Source organism: Hermetia illucens, chromosome 5 (genome assembly GCF_905115235.1).
Source record: "Hermetia illucens chromosome 5, iHerIll2.2.curated.20191125, whole genome shotgun sequence".
Lineage (NCBI taxonomy): Eukaryota > Metazoa > Arthropoda > Insecta > Diptera > Stratiomyidae > Hermetia > Hermetia illucens.
In genome coordinates, this window is record NC_051853.1 from 115,162,308 (window position 1) to 115,184,230 (window position 21,923).

The window sequence follows — 21,923 nt, forward strand, 5'->3', positions numbered from 1 at the left end:
GTGTTACTGCACTTCATACAAGATCGTAACAGTACGGTGGTCAGCATTGCGCCCCCGACACAGGTGTTCATTCGCAGCTGAGTCGACTGGTATCCGACATCCAGTCAAGAAAACAAATCCCTCTACCGCCAGTGAGATTTGAACCGCGACCTTCCGCTACGACAGCCCAGCATTCTAACCACTGTTGTAATAAACAGGGAAAATTTAATAAAACTCCTGAAAGACAAATTTATGCAGCTCCTCTAAGTATACACGGAACAATTTTCTAAATATAAAGTACATATAACCCAATGCATCGTCGAAGATGTTGAAAAGGAAAATAAATTCGGGATAATACGACGAGAACACAAAAGGTCCCACCAGAACCATTAGGAGAGTATGGAACAAATACTTGAAAAACACTATTTTCCTAAAATCACCATGCTGTTAAAACTGCTATGTTTGCAATGTCATCCTTTCAAACCAGAACTGCAGGAAACACCTATTCTAGGAAAGCTTACTGAAATTTTACACATTGACTTATGGGAGAGTGGAGGCGAAAAATACCTGGGATGTGACAAGTTTAGTAAGTTTACCAAACTGTTCCACGTAAAGAAAAGATCTGTCGCACATCTTCGTGAGAAAATCATTATCTCAGGATGCCAAGAATACAACGGAAGAGGCATTGCCAGTCCAATTAATCTAATTTTTTTTGGAAGGATTAGAAATACACACCATCATAAAAAAGTGAAGTGAATGGTACCGCTGAAAAATTCAATTCACTATCTTGCAAACCGTGAGATGCGTATAGCATAAGCGTCCTGAATTCTTTCCAACTCCTCACACTCACTCTTTTTTAATAGGTCTGAACTATCCAGTCAGAGTTAACTTGATTTCAGAGCAAAGTTTATTATTTACATGAAACACGAGATTTTACGCAATCAGAGGAATCAGATGAGTAATCCTAACGTTAGGAAATCGAAGCCTAGAAATTATAAATCGAGCGACATAGTTTTTAAAAGAAATAAACAAATTAAATCAAAAAATAAACCAGGATACATAAATCCCACCTCAAAAATATCCCTTCTGTTTTAGGGTGACATTGTCGAAGGCGGGAGCAGCGCTCGGGATTTACGAACATACCCTCTCATGACCGCTCAACAATAACAAAATGGTATTCGTACCATATTCCAGCTTTTTCGTTAACCAACAGTTCAAATGCGATATTTAAGGGCCATATACTACGATGTGAATTATAACAATTTGCAATAGAAACGAACTTCAAAAATTAACTCGGAGCGAGTGCATTTCACAAACCCTCGATGGATCCAGTGCACATTGCAGTTATCAGTATCACAGTCAGTTGATAGTGGAAGTCATTAATGACAAGACTATATTTCTCATTTCTTTGGCAAGGATTGCCGTCAGAATAAAACGCAAATCCTTAGCGAAACATTCATTATTCATATTAAAAATAAGACAATAAAGATTAATGATATTGAATCCACTACCAGAGAAATGATTATCTTTCAACTCTTACCACTCGTACTGCAGAATAACCTCAACGAGGCAGATATTAAAATTGACTAACAATACCTTCACAAGCTTATCCCAGGACTAGCCAACCAGAAAATGCAATGTCGTTAGAAACAAGATGATCGGATCGAATAACAACCCTCGGAGAAATGCTAGGGCATGCACTGCAGTCGACGCGGCAGGACGAGCCCTGGTCCTGTTGAGAAATGGGGATGGGTTCTTGACGAATGGACGGCGTCAGGATGTAAGTAAGTTAGTCAGAGCAAAACAAATATGTAACTGTACGGTAAATATTGGTACCCTAACTGGAAAGGCCGTTCGGAAAAGGCGCATTGATATCTGCGCTCGGCAAGAAACCGATGGTCTGGTACCAAAAACCGCGGCATAGAACACGGACGCGGCAAAAATGGCTATAAACTATTTTACTAGCCCACACAATCAATATAGTGTTCGCGTTCCATTTCAGAGGGTTTCTGTGATTATATCAGCTGATCGCACTATTCATTTCTTCATCGCATACACACCATAGACAGGTCGACCTGATGCCGAGAAAAATGCCTTCTGGCAACTTCTCGATGAAAAGACTTGTCACGTGCCTGCTGATGACTATATCATCATTGCCGGCGACCTTAATGGTCATGTTGGTGAAAAGGCAGACGGTAACAGGTGCCATATAGGAAAGGGGCTTGAAGCACGCTATGAGGGTGGCGAGTCTACACTCAATTTTGCGGACACCCATGCCTTGTACTTATGAATACATGATTCATCAAACGATTTATAGTGCGAACAGTAAAACGTAAATCGACTATATTCTCTTAAGACGACGACATTTTACCACCGTCACTGATTTCAAAGCTGTTCCCTATGAGGCCATCGCATTATTTTTTTTCAGATTTTTGGGTTGGGAAGTCTCCGAAATTGAGTCCAGTCTCACTTTAATTCGCACAGTTTGCAATTCACCTCAAAACTAATATCAGATTCGGAAAGTACTAATTGACACCATTTGATACTCTACACGATTAAATTCGGTCTTAACGAACGCACACAGGATATCGAACTCGGTACTTTGCTTACCGTCGAGCCGCGATGGATAGATGGTGAGAATATTTCGAGCAGATTTCAACTGAAGAATTTGCTCATCCTCCACTTCCACAATCATTGCCGAATCTGCAAGGGACTCATCTGAAGTGGCTCTGCCACGAAGCCTCACCGAAGGTTATCTGGTACCACGGGAACCGGGATGGCCCTCTGAGAGCATATGCTCCAGAAGAATTCATGAAGGATGTGTTCTCGGCCGGGTTATTTGCGGTTGGCCCCCCATTGGGAGTTTCATGGTGGTTGTGGTTATGCCTACATCGCGGGCAGAGCTCCTCGGAGCTCAGGCGTGGAGTTGCGCTGTACAACTCGGATGCCGCACCCCTTAGCTGCGGCAGAGGTGTTAGATAGGCCTCGCGTCCACTGGTATGAATGCTGAGCCTGCACTCAGCATCAACCAGAACCGCTGTGCTTGCATGGCGGGGCTCTGATTGTGGTCCCAAAATCAATCCGTTTCCGAAGAGGACCGTGGGATTATGCCTACACGGCAGGTACTCACGTTGAACCCCCCCAGGACTTTCATGCCACCCCACCTGAAGCAATAAAACGAACGAAACCGGGGCAAGGCACAGGACCTGACGACATCGCATATGAGCTCTAGAAAGCAAGAACTGGGATCCGACACTGTGGCTCAGTGAATTCTTTGATAGGGTTATTCAGGAAGATAGAACACTATCGGACTGGCAAGAAAGTACCACAGTTTCGATATAGAAAAAGAAAAGTAGTGCAGCAGATCGTTCAAATTATCGTCCGATCCAATTACTTTCCCACATCATGAAGATTTTTGAACGCATTCTTCACAACCATAATCGCGAAATCGTTGAAATCAAGCCGGATTTATAAAGAACTACGGGACTACTGACGCAATACACGCTGCGCGGTTACTCATGGGGAAACACCGTGAGAAACATCGGCCTCTGGAGAAAGCATTTGACCGTGTGCCACACGAATTCATCTGGTATGCTCTTCGACAGCACTTAGTGCCAGAAGAATTCGTGCGCTGGGTTCAATTGCTCTATCACGATCCGAAAAGTAAAATTCGAAGTATGGCGGTTATATCAAAACCACTTCGTGTCTCTGTTGATGTTCATCAAGGAAGCGCCCTCTCACCACTCCTTTTTGGGCTTGTTATGGACACTGTCACACGGGATATCCAACATCCAGCGCCCTATACATTGCTTTATGCCGATGATGTTTTCCTAGCGTCTAATAGACAAAATGACCTCGCTGCAACTTGTCCAAAAATGGAATGATCACCTCACGCAACACGTTCTTAGCTTGAATCTGAATAAAACTGAATTTTTGATGACCGATCCCCATGAAATAGACACAATCACTGTCAGTGGCAGTGACCTGAACCAGCGATTTAACTGAGCGATTTAAATACCTCGGGTCAATACTATCAGCCAATGGAGAACTGCGTTATGAAATTCCTTGATGCATTAACGCAACCTGGATGAAGTGGTGTTCCACAACTGTGTTCTTTGTGATCGACGTATCAACAAACGTCTCAAATCTAAAATTTACTGCAATGTTGTCCGTCCTGTCGCCGTCTATGGTTCTGAGTGTTGGCCAACTATAAAAGACAATGAACGGTGTCTTGCGATAATGGAGACAAAGATGTTGCGTTGGACTAGTGGCGTGACACGTTTTGGTCACATCCGAAATGAGGATATCCGCGATCGTTATGGAGTTGCAGTGATCATGGAAAAATTGCCAGAGAGGCGTCTTCGATGGTATGGTTACGTAATTCGCACTAACGAGAATTCAAATGCCAAGATTGGTCTGAACATCGAAGCGACCAAAAGGCCGGCCGAAACAACAGTTTGATACGTTTCTTCGCACGCTGGATGGGGATTTAAGAGCCTCACGATTGCATCCAGATCAGGCATTTGATTAAATAAAATTTCAAAACCGATCCCGACGAGCAGACCCCGCTTGTGAACGGGATAAAGGTTGAAGAAAAGAAGAAGTTAAAATTGTAATGACTTTTTTAATTTAATTTTTAAGTGTTAATTTTTCATTTTTGTTTGGCTGATGCGTGGTAATTTTACGAAGAGTAATGAGTTCCATATAAATACAGTCAACCAATTAGAAAGTTGGACAGTTACGGCAATACACTTCGAAGTCAAATATCTCGAAAATCCGATGTTTTAACAAATTCTTGGAAAAAAAACAGTATTTTTTATGTATGTTTTTAACCGTTATTATAATTTTGTTAGTGTCATTTTTAACAGAAAAATAGTAACAAAACCAAAAAAATAGTATTTTGCGCGGGTAAGAAAAACACTTGGACACTTCAAGTTTAATAATAGGAAAATAAATGTTTGCGAATTGGGTAAATTAGTATTTGGTGTTGTGACTGTTAGCTTTTAAAACTGTGAGAAGTCTTCTTTTCATTGAACCTACAAGGTTTTCGCTGACTTCCGCTAGAGAGCTCCAAACATCCTTTATGTGATATTCCTTTTGTCCCTTATCTCCCTTTTTGACATGGTAAAGCAGCCATTCCTTAACGACCATGACTGTGTGTTTTGGGTCGTTGTTATGAACTAACATGATATCTTCTGGCAACCACAACACTGCTATCGTAGCTGGTATATGCTGCCTTAGTATATTAAGGTAGCCCACTTTAGTGAGCTTTCCTGGATTATATATGGGAACCCTAGTCCTTTAGATGTCATAGCACCCTAACCATGATGTTGTCACCACCGTGTTTAGATGCTGGTGCAGTATTCATCATCATCATTTTACGCGCAGCAATCGGTATCCTTATTAAGAAACTCCAGACATTCCGATTGTGCGGCGAGGCCCACCAATTCGATATCCATTAAAGCTGTCCTGTGTCCTGGCCTACGCCATCGCTCCATCTCAGACAGGATCTGCCTTCTTCTACCATAGATCTTCTCTTCTTTTTCTACCATAGATATTACCCTCATAGACTTTCCGGGCTGGATCATCCTCATCCATACGAATTAAGTGACCCACCCACCGTAACCTATTGAGCCGGATTTTATCCACAACCTGACGATCATGGTATGTAGGCTACGGAATAGTCTATCCTCATGTAGGAACCCAAAAATTCTTCGGAGGATTCTTCTCTCGAACGCGGCCAAGAGTTCGCAATTTTTGTTGCTAAGAACCCAAGTCTCCGCGGAATACATAAGAACTGGCAAGATCATAGTCTTATACAGTAAGAATAAGCTGAAATAGGGTCTGTTTGCTGCCAACAACCCTGCGCGGATTTCATCGTCGTAGCTATTATCGGTTGTGATTTTCGACCCTAGATAGGAGAAATTATCAACGGTCTCAAAGTTGTAGTTTCCTATATTGACGCTTCCCGTTTGACCAGTGCAGTTTGATGTTGTTGGATGGTTCTTGGTGCTGACGTTGCCACCATATATTTTGTCTTGCCTTCATTGATGTGCAACGCAAGATCTCCTGCCGCCTCCTCGATCTGGATGAAGGCAGTTTGTACGTCTCGGGTGGTTCTTCCCATGATGTCGATATCGTCAGATTAGGCCAGCAGTTGGGTGGACTTAAAGAGGACCGTGTTCCTCGCATTTACTTTAGCATCACGGATCACTTTTTCTATAGCCAAGTTAAAGAGGACGCATGATAGGGCATCCCCTTGTTTTAGACCGTTGTTGATCTCGAATTGTCTCGAGAGTGATCCTGCTGCTTTTATGAGGCCTTGCACATTTGTCAGGGTCAGCCTAGCCAGTCTGATTAATTTCGTCGGGATACCGAACTCTCGCGGCCGTGTACAGTTTAATTCTGGCTGTGTTATCATAGGCGACTTTAAACTCGATGAAAAGATGATGCTCCTGGTGACTTATATTTTTTAAGCCGGTGGATTGCGCGGATTTTTTCTTCTATGCTTGGTGGTGGCAGCATTTGTCTGTCGTCTTCAGATGGCGGGACCTCCAACTCGCCAATATTTTGCTTGTTAAGCAGTTAATTAAAATACTCAACCCATCGCATCAATATGCCCATTCTATCAGAAATCAGATTTCCCTCTTTGTCTCGGCAGGATGAGCATCGAGGTATGTAAGGCTTCATCTTGCTGACTTGTTTGTACAACTTCCGCCCCTGATGCGGTTGCTCCCTGTATTTTTCGGGTTCCCATACTTGTTGTTTCTCCCAGGTATACTTTTTCCGTCTGTGAAGTCGCTGTGAAGTCCATTTCTAGCTTACATTTATCGTCGAAACAGCCTTTCCGACTCTTTTTGTGTTGGGGGCCAAGTATGTTTGTGGCCGTATCAAAAATAACGTTCTTCAGGTGATTGGGAAGATCATTTGTTGATGTTTCATCTCCAGAGTCTCTGTTGACCGCGATTATTGCGGCATCCGTTTCCTCCTTCTGGGTGTTTCCGAGGGCTGTGCTGTGGATGGCTTCAGTGTCAGAGGGGATTCTAGGTGTTGTTATTCAAGCCTGGAGCACCATGCCAACGACATGGCGATCCGAGTCTATATTCCCCCTCCCCCTCCTATATGTTCTGACATTCATCAAAGTTGAGAGGTGACGGCGTTCGGTCAACACGTGGTCAGTTTGGTTGAAAGTGGTCCCATCTGGAGAGGCCCACGTTTGTTTGTGGACCGTTTTTCGCGCAAACCAGGTACTCCCAACAACCATTTCATGTGACACTGCTAATTGAATAATCCGCAGTCCCTTATCATTTGTGTAAGCTATAGGAACCAATGTATCGCCTGAACACTTGTCAGCCCTACTCAACCCCCAGGCTGGAGAACCTGTTGGTACAATTTGTCCCGTTTTCAGGCACGATAGACTCGCCTTCATGCAACTCCATCTGCAACTTTTCATTAAGAAAGAGCTCCCAGCGGTCACAGCTTTCGGTGTTGGTTCAGCAGGCATTTCCCAGGTTTTATGCTCCATTGTAGATACCAATCCACTTTCGCCCTGGGACTTATACTACCCTTTCATCACCACACACACGCTGGTACAATGTTAACGTCTTTCAAGGCAGTGCCTACTCTTTTCCACACCAATTGCGGCCATCAGAACCGCAAATGTCAAATTTCGACTCGTCGCAAAAAATAACTATTTTCCAAAACTCTTCTGGCTTATAAACGAACCCTTGAGCATATTCGAGTTTTTAATATTCTTTTGGGAAAGGGGTGGTTTCTTTTCTTCAAAATATAGGCCCTGTATCCCTCCCTATGGAGACAATTTGGGGATGAACTGTCACTATACCTTTGTGTTCCAAATTCTGTGCAATAGATACTCCAGTTGTCTTCGAATTATTCCTTATGTCCCGTAAAATTTCTCAGCCAATACCTGTTCTGCGATAAACGGATCCATTTTCTTCAAAATTTTGTGTGATGTAATACACAATGGACTTTGGCTTTTCTTTTATTTCAGCTATTTCCCGTACACTTTCGTTATTATTGAAATATTTATATTTATATATTTAGCTCTTTTAAGTGAAGTCTTTGAACCGCAATCACGTTACGTGTTGCCGATATGAAATGATATCTCGAAGTGTCCAAGTTTTTTTGACTACAAAAATGCTAACTTTTTTGTTTTTTCTGTGCAACATAAAATAATAAGAAGAATATTAACGGCAGAAAATAGAAAACAAAATGTTATTATTTTCTCCTTCATAGCTCATTCAAAAATATCCGAGTAAATCGGATGTGACAAACACGCAGATGGACAGACAGACATTGAATTGATTCTAATAAGGCTTTGTTTTACACAAAACTGTAAAACATGTGATGAAAGTAATTATGATTTTCTGCCAGATATACATACATATAACGTAACATAAGATTTATGCGACCTTATTGTGGAATAACTATTATTTTTTATTTAAAATAATTTACCATAATATTTCTCATACCAGCCCACATCCGATATCATAGAATCCTTCCCGAAATTGTTAATAAAATCTCAAAATAGGTGGAAAACTTGAAGTTCTATCACAATAGATAGAAGTAGAAACAACGCTGGAACAACAGTAATATCTTACATCAATATCAGCATCTTCAAACATAAAAAAAAAATAAAGCAGCAGGTGCTCAACAGGCCAATCAGAACAAAAAGCAGAGATATCTTACAGAACACATCCTTCCTTGTTTCTGATTATTCTTTTCATATTGGATTAATTCAAAGCTACATATTTCATGGATTAATATCTGAAGTCCAATGATTCAGCGTGGGGCCAGTTTAAATTCCAAAGGGTGCTCTTTTCCACCAAAGTAAGTGAAATGCCACTGAAAAATACGACGAAACCAGCTTTTTCATTCAGTATAGATTTGCAGCCTCGGAATGCAATAACAAACAAGTCGGGAAACCGGAAGCTTGACGTTTCAGGTATAAAAGGTTTTGTGTTTCCCTATGCGAGAAGCATAACGCAGTTCTCCATTGGCTGTCAGCTTCAATAACCTGCCCAGAACTGAGCGAATTAAATATCTCGGATCAATATTATCAGCCAATGGAGGCTGCGTTTTGAAATTGCTTCACGCATTAATACGATCTGAATGAAGTAGCATTCCACAACTCAAATCTAAAATTTACCGCAATATCGTCCATCTGACACTCTCTATAGTTCTGAGTGTTGGCCAAGTATAAAAGACAATGAAAGGCGTCTTGCGGAAATGGAGTTGTTTTATTGCCCTGGTGGCTTGACCCGTTTTGATCACGTCCGAAATGAGAATATCCGCGATCGATATGGGGTTGCACCGATCGTGGAAAAACTGCGTGTGAGGCGTCTTCGATGGTATGGTCACGTAATTCGTGCTTACGAGAATTCATTTGCCAAGATCAGTCTGAACATCAAAGTCGATGGTAAACGACCAAAAGGCAGTCCGAAACAACCGTGGCTTGATAGGGTGGATGGGGATTTAATAGCCTCCCGATTGCATTCAGATCAGGCGTTTGATAAAATAAAATGACGAAACCGATCACGACAAGCCGACTCCGCTTGTGAATGTGACAAAGGCTGAAGAAAAAGAAGAAGATGTGAGGAGCGACGATTGCAAGACAGCTCCGTGTCACATAGTTAAAAATTCCATTTCCCTCTATTTTTTAGAAAGCGATTTAAATAAATCATTTGCTGGAAAGCCCTGTATTCATAATAGTCAACCTCATACACTGCACACTCTGAGTTTTATATTATTACCAAATGCGAAGAATTTAACCTACAACAGATATAAACAAGTCGGGAAACCAGAAGCTGGGCGCTTCAGGTATGAAAGGTTTTGTTTGCTTCTTGTATGAGTATATTTGAGTGTAGAACTATCCCATTTATATATAGCCCGTTAAGAATATGCAGTTAGCATGTCAGATTTAGAACTTCCGATTGTAAATTTACATGGTAAAGACAATTTTGAGCTACTGTAACTTTGTCACTAATAGTATGATTTTGATCAAACTTGGGGATAATATGCTTTATATTATATTTTATACTACTGCCAACTTTATAACTCTGAGATAAAGTTAAAAGGGGTTTTACTCAATTTTCCCAAAAATATGGTAATATACTATTATTAACTTAACTTGAAAAGATATCGATATGGAGAGGCCTGGGCACCATACAGAGACAGCTTCATGTTTTTTTCAGATTTTTCGGTTGGGTAGTTCCTGAGAATGGGTCCCTTAAAGAAATCATCACTTTCCACCCCTCCCACTCCCCGCCATTCTAATAAATCTCAAAACTAAGACTGGCCTCGAAAAGCACTAATCGAGACCTTTCATTTGATATCCCACATGACTATATTCGGTGAAAAAAAATTGTACACCTCCCTTTTACCCCCTTTACCTAAATTTCAACGTAGAAGGATATCACTCACTGTATGTCTGGGGGTCCACAGTTCCCACCTTCTCACCAAATTTCGTGCTAATCGATATAGCCGTTTCTGAGAAAAGTGCTTGTGACAGACAGACAGTTCTGGCAAATACTGGCGGCGTCAATACTTTTCGGAGACGGGATATGGGATCGGTAATAGACCACACCTTTGTTAGCGATTCATTATCTAAGGATCCCCAATGGTAGGTGAACGAGGAATACACGCACAGTGACCATCAGGCTATCATCTTCCAGATGGAGCGTACGACAGAAGGAAAGCGAATCAAGAACACTGCAGTATCGGGTTGGACATCCAAAAACCTTGCACGAGAAAAGGTGGCGCAGGTCCTTGAAAAGTTACAAAAAGCTTGTGACGCTTCCATGCCTTGCCGCATGTTATTCAAAAAACGAATGCCCAACTTCTGGTGGAATCCGAAATCGAAGAACTTCGTAAAGTTTCCCTTAAAACCAGAAGACACAGCCAGCGTAGCAGAGACCGGTCTGAGTCTGAAGAATTGCAAGCAGCCATCTCTAGAAGTAAAACTGAACACTTCAAGAGGTTATGCAAGGAAGCGGACTTCGACCCATGGGGAGGTGCATACGAGGCAGTTATGGCAACAATCAAGGGAAACCGCTCACCGCCGATCACCAACTCTGATTTGCTGCGGGAAATTATTAGCACTCTCTTCCCATACGTCTCAAGTGAGTCGAAACTACCCACTGTCCAGATAGATCCTGGTGAAATTCCCGAGGTAACCACGAAAGAAGGCCTGGAAGCCGCGAAGAAGATTGCCGAAAATAAAGCCCCAGATTTAGACGGCATTCCGAATAAAGCGCTGACAGTGGCCGTCGAAACAGTTCCAAGGTTCTCTGAAACATTTACGACGTGCCCCATAGATGGGATTTTCCCGGAAGAGTGGAGGAAACAGAAGCTTGTGCTAATCCCGAAGCCAAATAAACCTTTAGGTGATCCTTCGTCTTATAGACCTATATGCCTGCTAAACGGCATCGGTAAACTTTTCGAACGGGTCATCTTCAATAGGCTTGTACCGATCACAGAAAGGGAGGGTGGTCTGTCAGACAGGCAGTTCGGATTCCGAAAGGCAATGTTGTGTCAATGCCATCAGCACGGTGACGGAAATTGCGGAAAAAGCAATGGAGGCTAATAAATCTTGCGCGGTAGTTACTCTCGATGTGAAGAATGCCTTTAATACGGCAAAGTGGAGCAAAATTATTGCGGCTTTAGCCAAATTGGGCGCTCCTAAATATCTGGCGCACATAGTCATGGAATTTCTCCGGGAGAGGATATTGTGTTACGATTCGGACGATGGACCTAAGACGTATACAACAACCTGAGGGGTTCCACAAGGATCAGTCCTCGGTCCTCTCCTGTGGATAGTAATGTACGACCGCATTTTAAAGTTGCAACTACCCAAAGGAGTGGCAATCATTGGCTTCGCAGACGATATTGGAGTAACTATCCTGGCCCAAGACATTGATGAGATCGAGGTACTTACAAACGAGGCAATTTGTGAAATCAGGTCTTGGCTAGAGGAAGCTGGTCTGACACTCACGGAGCATAAAACCGAGATAGTTTTGATTACAAAGCGAAGGAAGCAGACGTCGATAACGATCAGGATTGATGAACACATAATACAATCGCAGCCAACGCTTAAGTACCTAGGAGTCATGGTTGACCAAAGACTGAAATTCAAGTCTCATCTTGAAAATTTAGCAACCAAGGCTTCCGGAGTGGCTACATTGTTGGCAAGAATGTTGCCAAATATAGGTGGTCCTAGGCAAAGCTGTCGGCTCCTGATCTCGAGTGTTGTTAGCTCCATCTTGCTTTATGCAGCTCCAGTCTGGGCATCGTCTTTGAATGTGGAAGCAAACAGAAGAAAAATCGCAGCCCCATACCGATTGAGCGCATTACGTACGTCATGCGCTTACCGTACAACTTCAGATGAAGCAGCTTATGTGATAGCCGGCATGATCCCATCGACATCTTGGCGAACGAGGGCCGACGCCTCTATGACCCATCATATGCAATCGGTGAGTCCTATACCAATCGTCGGGAATTGGCACGAAGTGATTCTATTTTGGAATGGCAAAAAAGGTGGGATGATTCACCTAAAGGACGCTGGACACACAGGATTATTCCAGATGTCTCTAAATGGATCAAGCGAAGGCACGGTGAGGTTAGTTACCACCTAACTCAATTCCTAAGCGGACACGGAGGATACCGTGCATACCTTTATCGCTTCGGGCGTGACGAATCCCTGTATTGCCCGACATGCATGATGATTCCGGAAGATGCGGAGCATGTTGTTTTTAACTGCCCGCGGTTCGCTGCACACAGAGCGGAGGCGAAAATTGACGGCGAGGCACGGTTGACACCCGAGAATATCGTGGACCACATGCTAGCCTCTGAAACATCTTGGAGGGCGGTGGACAAATTAATGAAGGCGATCCACAATCTGCTGAGGAGGGAGGAGCTTCGCAGGAAAGTTACAAATAACGATAGAAGTCGCAGTTCATAACTGATCCTGCCCCGCGATGTAATACCGAAATGGCAGTCCCGCGGGGTAAGCGAAGGAAAAGGAGGTGGTTTTAGTGAGTAAAAGTCTCACATAACCGTATGGCAGGAGCCAGCGGTAGATTTTAAACTTTTCCACCTTGCAACGTATAAAAAAAGACAGACGTTGAACCGATTTTAATAAGGTTTTGTTTGCAAAACAAAACCTTAAAAAGAAGAATGGGTACGTGACAGCTTTTGGCTGAACTTTACTAAAATTACCAATATAAGGGAGACTTACGGCTAATATGCGAACGGTAATCAACAAGTATGTTTCTATATTGCAGGATTCGCACACAGTGCTGCAACTGAGGTGAGAGATCACGTTGTATTCTTGATGCTCATACTATCGGTTGATCGGTTCTTCATTGGTTTGTTCACACCAAGCCTGCAGTCCTCCAAGGTCTTCATTCTCCCTGATTTTGAATTACGAAAAAGTAAAATATTGTCCTCGAACATAATCAAAAATAAATGCATTTTATGCGTGATAGTCGCGTTATCAATGCCATGCAAACAATTTGTTCATCGAATAATACTTTTCAACAGATTGAAAAACCGACACTATCGTGGTAGCAATCGATGGACGCTTGCTGGTCTCCGATTTACTTAACAGTCTGTCAACTGTTCCTACTTGTTGCTTTAGGTGCTTAATGCTTTTAGTTCAGAATTATCAACTCTAGTCAAAATGCACATCCAGCCATATTGTGCCCCGTTTTAATATTCCCGATGTAAGCTGTGTACCGTTGAAGTGAAAATGCTCATCCCGTAGGGCGAATGTTAATTCTGCTATATATGTGTGTACATTTATGTACACGTTTTACTTGTCAACTATCCATTTGGGACCACTGTACTCTGAAATGTGTGACTGCGCGCGCATACTTACATAATGCAACACCTTACTCCTTAGCAGTTCATCAGGATCTCAGAAGCTGTAGAGGACAAGGAAACTACACATACACAACAGGCAGATAGTATTCACTCCAGAAGGGGGTAATCAGTGGATCCCATCCTTCTAGAAATCCTAACGCTGCAAAGTCCTACATAACATATTTATCATTAGCCTTACTTTGTCATTCTGCTCCAGAGCACTTCCGAATGCATATAATGTATATCCAGTGGATTGGGCCGAGTTCACTATTCGCTTACACAAGCTCCAACCGTTGAAGCGGTTTCATCGGGAGCCTTGCAGCCTACTCGAAGGGAATATTATTTCATTTACTCATTTGACATTGTTTTCAAAAGGGTTTTCCGGAATTCTAATTCACTAATACACTTGCAAACAAAGGGGGCACTGTAAACATTTATTTTATCCTCACCAGAGCAGCAAGCCCATTACGCCGTAGCACCAATACTATGCCGCTTTTTGTAAATAAACTAGAACAGAAACGACAACTGTAGGATCCATGCAGCACTTACTCACTACAGAAGTAAACATTTATCCAGGCTTTTCCAGGTTTTCTTATCGCGTTTACATTACCACACAAGAAAGCCTCCCCGCAGCGCGTTACTGGAAGGCAAGTGGCAAGATGCAACTGCAAAATTTTAAATTTTCACTAAACTGCACTGTCCACTGTCACGCAATTGGCAAACGGGAAGAAAACCAATTCTGGGAACAATTAACATGCTTCCTGCCGAATTCAGATACTTTTTCCCACCTGTTCCGTCATGTCAGAAACGGACGTCCTCAGGTGCCTGTGGTGCGCCCCGAGACTGTTAGCTACGAGTATTGCTTGGTATTTGCGGGTAAGCGCCTATCCGCGCGTCATAGGATCCTCTTTCGCGATTCCAGCCGAGGCAACGACTGCACCGGACTCTACTCGGGCTCGAGTGGATCGAACAGCTTGGCAAGCGATTTATTTTACTGAAAGCACATTAAGGACGATAGTGCACATACATCACCCACTGCTTCAAGCTAGCGCACAGTGCAATTGAAATCACTTAAGGCCGGTGGAAAATTCAGATTTGCCATGAAAAATACTGCCCACTTGAATATTTTCCATTTCGCTGATTTACGCACGATTGCCAGGAAATCGCGTCGCCCGTGACGACCCCTAAACCGCAGCGGTGAGAATTACTGTTTACACACCACACAAGTTTTCCCTGTTGAAAATTGCACGAACAACGCTCCGCCAAACTCCACACGAATTCTCCCGTGACGAACGCTTTCAGATGCCCCGCACAACTAACACAGGGCCGCCTCGGCCAGATGGATAGAAGCCGCTGCTTCCCAAAAAGCAGAAACCCTTAAATGCACCACGCACCATGTTCAATCCGAATGCTCCAAAACCGGCGCCGATTCCACCAGAATCATATTGTCCCATATTGTCCCAGCGTCAATGCCAGCAAGTGAGATACAGCGGATAGGTGAAGGTCGGTTCGGAAAAGCTTCGGGTCCGCGGTCCGCCACTCAGCCGTATTCGAAAAATTCGCACTTACACACCCGCACCAGACGAAGAAAATTCCCAGCAACGGAAATAAAAGCATTGGGAAAGCGCCAAGGTGCATCCCCACATATCGGCTTGACCACCCACTGGCTGGATAGCAGGCGGGAAAACCGGACACTAGTGTTGGTGAGAGTTTAGTTTGCCTAGAATGCCGAGCTTTCGCTCAGAAAGCTTCCGTTACGACACGCACACCCTCGGTGATTTTATCTAATTTCCCCATTTCCCCACAGATAACACTCGAAAGGGAAGCGGCGCAAAATCCTTGATTCGTCCGTGTATTGGAATACCATCGAGAGGCTCTTGCCTTTCTTGTGCATACATACTCGCATATATACATTTTGGAAAGTAATCGAAGTTTATGGGCACACAGTCGGTTACAAGTTGCGGAAAATCTTCCGAGGAAGTCTATCAAATAAATTCATAAAACGAAATCCTGGTCTGACATTCATCCACCATCATTCGAAGGGTGGATTTTGAGCTTGGCCCTTTGAAGCAAATAATGTAGGGGCGTTCGTAATGCGATCAACGCCCGGTTTCGGCGAGCATCAGTTTTAAGTTTTTCAGGCCAGACTTTTCTATTTAAACGTACGTGAGCTGCAAGAAGCAGATAAGCGGTTTCATCTTTCCTGTCTGACTTTGTATCGACTACGATATTTAAGAGACTTTATTATGATTTGTATCTTAAATATGAAACTGCCTACATTGCAAGTCACTAAATCACTTCTGAATACATCCAACAGATAGTTCCAATTCACCCATTGCAAGACGTTGTGAAAGGAAGGAAATAGGAAGTGATAGCGGTTTTTGTACTCAAAGATTCAACGCTTTCCCTAATTCCAGTAAATTTCAAAACAGTCCTTGTAATTTTGAAACTAGTTTTGGTGCTTTGATTGTCGCAATTCGTCGAAGTCTGCAGAGTTTCACCGATCCGACGCGATCCTGAAGAGATTATGGAATTTTCTAATGTGCCCAACAGCAAGCAACAGTACTCGTATGTATCGAAATAAATTAGGTGCAAATAGCTTCAACGAATTATGCAACTTTCCTTCCTATTCTGAAAGAGGAGTTACAGGAATGAAAATAACAGAGGAAATATGTTACTTGATGTCTGCAGTGGCCCTGAAGGAAAACGAAGTCCTTAAACAATTTTTTTTCAGAAATTAATGATCTTGTTGGTAGAAAGAACCCAAACAAGCTGTAAACTGATTGTCCGATCAAAAATGAATGCATGCAAATGGAGACATTAACCTGCTTTTGTGTTATATCCTGCATTAATCCAATGGCAACCGAGTTTCAGGACAAATGCCCGGCGAGGACTATATTATACACAATCAAATCTTCTTTCTGCATTGTTCCACTGATGAGTTTTGACCACCAGGAATAGTGAATTAGGAATAATGAACTTTAACGAAGTGGGCGTTTCATTTTTAAGGTTTTGTGTAAAACAAAACCTTATTAAAATCGGTTTCTGTCTGTCTGTAGTAGTTTTTTTGACTGGGAAAAATCTATCATACATACGCATCTGGAATCTAAGACACGCATGCCGGACTCTTATCGACTAAAACCTCCCATATTTTCTCCACACTCCTCCCCGGGACCACCGTTCAGTTCCTAGTTCATCATCATCATCAACGGCGCAACAACCAGCATCCAGTCTAGGCCTGCCTTAATAAGCAACTCCAGACATCCCGGTTTTGCGCCGAGGTCCACCAATTCGATATCCTTAAAAGCTGTCTGGCGTCCTGGCCTACGCCATCGCTCCATCTTAGGCAGGGTCTGCCTCGTCTTCTTTTTTCTACCATAGATATTGCCCTTACAGACTTTCCGGGCTGGATCATCCTCATCCATACGGATTAAGTGACCCGCCCACCGTAACCTATTAAGCCGGATTTTATCCACAACCGGACGGTCATGGTATCCCCCATAGCTTTCGTCATTGTGTAGGCTACGGAATCGTCCATTCTCATGTAGGGGCCAAAAATTCTTTAGAGGATTCTTCTCTCGAACGCGGCCAAGAATGCGCAATTTTTCTTGCTAAGAACCCAAGTTTCCGAGGAATACATGAGGACTGGCGAGATCATAGTCTTGTACAGTAAGAGCTTTGACCCTATGGTGAGACGTTTCGAGCGGAACAGTCTTTGTAAGCTGAAATAGGCTCTGTTGGCTGACAACAACCGTGCGCGCATTTCATCATCATAGCTGTTATCGGTTGTGATTTTCGACCCTAGATAAGAGAAATTGTCCACGGTCTCAAAGTTGTATTGTCCTATCCTTATTCTTCCCGTTTGACCAATGCGGTTTGATGTTATTGGTTGGTTGGTTTTCGGTGCCGACGTTACCACCATAGATTTTGTCTTGCCTTCATTGATGTGCAGCCCAAGATCTCGCCCCAATTGCCGGCTGCTCGATCTGGATGAAAGCAGTTTGTACGTCTCGGGTGGTTCTTCCCATGATGTCGATATCGTCAGCATAGGCCAGTAATTGTGTAGACTTAAAGAGGATCGTACCTCTTGCATTTACCTCAGCATCACTGATCACTTTCTCCAGGGCCAGGTTAAAGAGGACGCATGATAGCGCATCCCCTTGTCGTGTCCATATTCCAACAGTTTTTCTATCGCTTGCCGCTCAGAGAAAATCTGATCTGTTGCCGATTTACCTGGTATGGGCCAATGATGTTCCTGGCGTATGGGGCTATCCGGCCTAGCAAGATAGCGGAGAATATCTTATAGATGGTACTCAGCAACGTGATACCTCTATAATTGCTGCACTGTGTGATATCTCCCTTTTTATGTATGAGACAGATAATGCCTCGTTGCCAATCGTCAGGCATTGATTCGCTGTCCCATACCTTGAGCACAAGTTGATGAACCACTTGGTGTAACTGGTCGCCTCCATATTTAACCAATTCGGCTGTAATTCCATCGGCTCCTGGCGACTTATGATTTTTTAACCGATGAATTGCACGGACTGTTTCTCCTAAACTTGGTGGTGGCAGTATTTGTCTGTCGTCATCAGTTGGCAGGACCTCCAACTCGCCGATGTTCTGGTTGTTCAGTAGCTCATCAAAGTAGTCAACCCAGCGCTCTAATATGCCCATTCTGTCGAAAATCAGATTTCCTTCTTTGTCTCAGCAGGATGAGCATCGAGGTGTATAAGGCGCGCCTGGTGCGGTTGCTCCCTGCACTTTTCTAGTTCACAGACTTGTTGGTTCTCCCAGGCTTCCTTTTTCCGTCTTTGAAGTCGCTTCTCCGCTCGTCGGAGGTCGCGATAAGCCTCTGCGCGTGCCCGCGTTCTTTGAGAATGCAACATTACTCGGTATGCGGCATTCTTCGGTTCCGTCGCGGGCTTACGTTTAACGTCAAACAAGCCGTTCCGACTCCTTTTGCGCCTGGGGCCAAGTATGCTTGTGGCCGTATCCATGATAACGTTCTTCAGGTGATTGTGAAGATCATTTGTTGATGCTTCATCTCCTGGTCGTCTGTTGACTGCAGTTATTGCGGCATCCCTCTTATATGTGTCGCGGAGGGTTGTGTTGCGGATGGCTTCAGTGTTCACTCTCACCTGATTGTCAGCGGGGATTGACGGAACGTTAATGAGGCTTATATTTCTAACCTGCCTCGCAAGCGCAAAGTGCATAGCCGTTCGCTTATGTTTTCAAAGCCGACAATTCAGGTTTCATTTTTTGGCTGACTAAGAAACCGGATAGCTGAGTGGTTAGAGCACTAGGCTCAAATCTCACTGGTGGTAGTGGGATTTGTAGCGTGATTTGACGTTAGACACCAGTCGACTCAGCTGTGAATGAGTACCTGAGTCAAATCAGGGTAACAATCTCGGGCGAGCGCAATACTGACCACATTGCCTCCTACAGTGTACTGTAGTGCACCGTTACGGTCTTGAATGAAGTGCTCTAACACACTTCAAAGCCCTGATCCAATATGAGTTGTTCCGCCAACGATTATTATTATTATTATTAAAAAACCTACTCCGAGCACATGGGTTACTGGATGACCACTGCAACATATGGTGAACCGGCTCTTCTCCAGGAAACCGGTCCATGTTCAACGCATCTCCTGTAATGCTGTTACATCAGACCTATATTGGGATAGAATATCGGCTAGCTGCTCATCAGCTTCATCTCTTAGTTCTTCACTCTAAACGAGCTGCTACCGCTTTGCGGGGCGTTAATTGCAGCAGCTTCCCTTCTATGTCTCCGCTGTACTTCTGCTGCTTGTAGCTGCTGTTGGATCCGTTTCAACTACCGCGTACATGCTGTATTTAATTGCACCATGTACCTTATCAGCCTTATCACCGTTAAACAGGTATTTAGCTCTGTTTCAAGCTTTCTCCTTGAGATTTTAAATCTGGGGCAGGCGAAGGAAACCTGTTCTGCATTTTCGGCTGCACCTTCTCACGTAGGACAATCGGGCTATTCATCTAGACTGAACCTATAGAGGTAATTCCAGCATCCACCGTGTCCGGTTAAGAACTGAGTCAGATCATAACTTGGCTCACCATGGTTCCGCATAGTCCACGTGCTTACGTCTGGGAAAACCCTGCGTGTCCATCGGCCATTCTCCACCTGGTCCCGTGCTGTTTGCTATGCAGCCAATGACCGCATAAGCTCACTTTGCTTGTATAGGTTCGCTTCCTGATTTTCGTACAGACGAATTGCCTCATCGGTTAGAATATCTACCGGGATCATCCCCGCATGCCGCCTCAGAAGATGTTGTTCGGTAGGCGCAACATATTCGAAGGGCGCTTAATCGATAAGTAGCTTGAAGCTGGCTGCGATTTTTTCCGATTTTTATCGCCGACCCCCACACTGGTGCCGCGTATAAAAGTACACAACTGACGACTCGCGATAAGAGTAATCGTCGACTGTGTTTTCGGGGCGACTACATTTGGAAGCATCCATGCCGGTGTTGAACTGATAGTCGCCGCTTTCTGCTCAGTAAGTTTTAAGTGGGATTTAAAACGCAGCTTGGGGTCGAATATTGCTCCCAGGTATTTCAGCGATGGCTGAAAGCTAACAACATGCGCACCGATGCAAATTTCAACAGTTTTCTGCCTCCGCTGCTTTGTAAAGAGCACCAACTCCGTCTTGTGCTCGGCAAGCTCCAAGCCATGGTCTTTAAGCCAAGACTTGATCGTCCGTATAGTCTCGTTCTGTACTTTGTCGGGGTGAATAGATGTTATGACCACTCCAACATCATCTGCGAATCCGACGACAACGGCTTGTTTAGCTACTGGAAGGCGTAAAACTCCATTGTACTTTAAGTTCCATAGCAGAGGGTCCACAACAGACCCCTGCGGAACTCCTACCGTTATTACATACATCTTCGACCCTTCGTCCGTGACATAAAGTAGCTTCCGCTGTCGGGAGTAATTGAAGATTATATTTAATATATATTTTGGTGTTTGTGCCGCGATGGGCGCTTCGACGATATGGTTCCATCTAGCAGAATTGAACGCGTTCTTGATGTTAAGAGTCGCCAGTGCGCAGTATTTCCCTTCGTCGTAGGTTTTTCTGGTTAGTTCAAATACCAGTTTGGCAGCATCAACCGCTGACTGAGCCTTCCGGAAGCCAAACTGTCTATTCGATAAATAACCGCCACTATCAATTAATGGATATTGCCGGATATAGATTACCCGCTCGAGGACCCTGCCTATTGTATTCAGAAGACAGATAGGTCTATAGGATGTTGGTTCACCTGTCGGCTTACCTATCTTCAGGATCAATACAAGCTTTTATATTTCTGCGGGGAAGGATCCTTCTTTTAGGCAGTCTGGAAAAACCCGTGCAAAAAAACTTGGTGCCATTCTCATTGGCAATTTCAGCGCCTTATTGGGATTCGATCGATTCCCGGGACTGCGGCATCCCGGACCGTTTTCACTGCGTCCAAGACTTCGTCTGTGGTTACTGGAGGTATGTCTTCAGCGCTCATTGGTATCATTGGGGAGATTGTTTCCGAATGTTGGGGGAACAATGTTGAAACTAACTTCCACAATAATCTAGGGCACATAATTGGAAGGGACCTTTTGCCTTTTATTGCCGACATAACGGAATTGTACGCTCCTCCCCATGGATCTGAGACTGCTCATCACAGAGTCGCTTGAAACAATAATTTTTACTTTTCGTGATGGCCCACCGTTGTTCATACTGTGGCATGTTTGTTTAACTGAGTGAAATTATGCGGTGTTTCCAACGATTAATTCTTTGAAATAATAAAAACTTGTTGTTTCTTCTTCGTTGGTGTGAATGATTATTCTTGCAAATGCCGATATTTCGGGAACCACTTCTTCCCTTCATCAGTGCCAACAAGTTTTCTGGCATGTTGCTTCGGCGTTGACTCCGCCTTCTGTCCTTCAAGCGTACGGCACTTCGCTATTTCAGCGTTCCACCAGTAGTTAGGGTTACGCTTCGGAGAATGTGCATGTCTTGGCATGCCGTCTATCTATCTGTTTGTCTGCCCGTCACACGCATTT

General features: G+C 43.7%; 1 protein-coding gene across 2 annotated transcripts in view; it reads right to left on the minus strand.

Moving 5' to 3' along the window:
* LOC119657797 (cAMP-specific 3',5'-cyclic phosphodiesterase) overlaps positions 1–15,323 on the minus strand; it is a 636,985-nt gene extending 621,662 nt beyond the window's left edge. The window contains exon 1 of one of the 2 annotated variants that reach the window (XM_038064893.1): positions 14,060–15,323. The gene's annotated coding sequence lies outside the window, so the exon portion shown is untranslated. Of the gene's footprint in view, positions 1–13,876; positions 14,011–14,059 lie in introns of those variants that run through there. The other variant, XM_038064894.1, reaches the window with a different exon arrangement.
* Between the last annotated feature and the right edge of the window lie 6,600 nt (positions 15,324–21,923).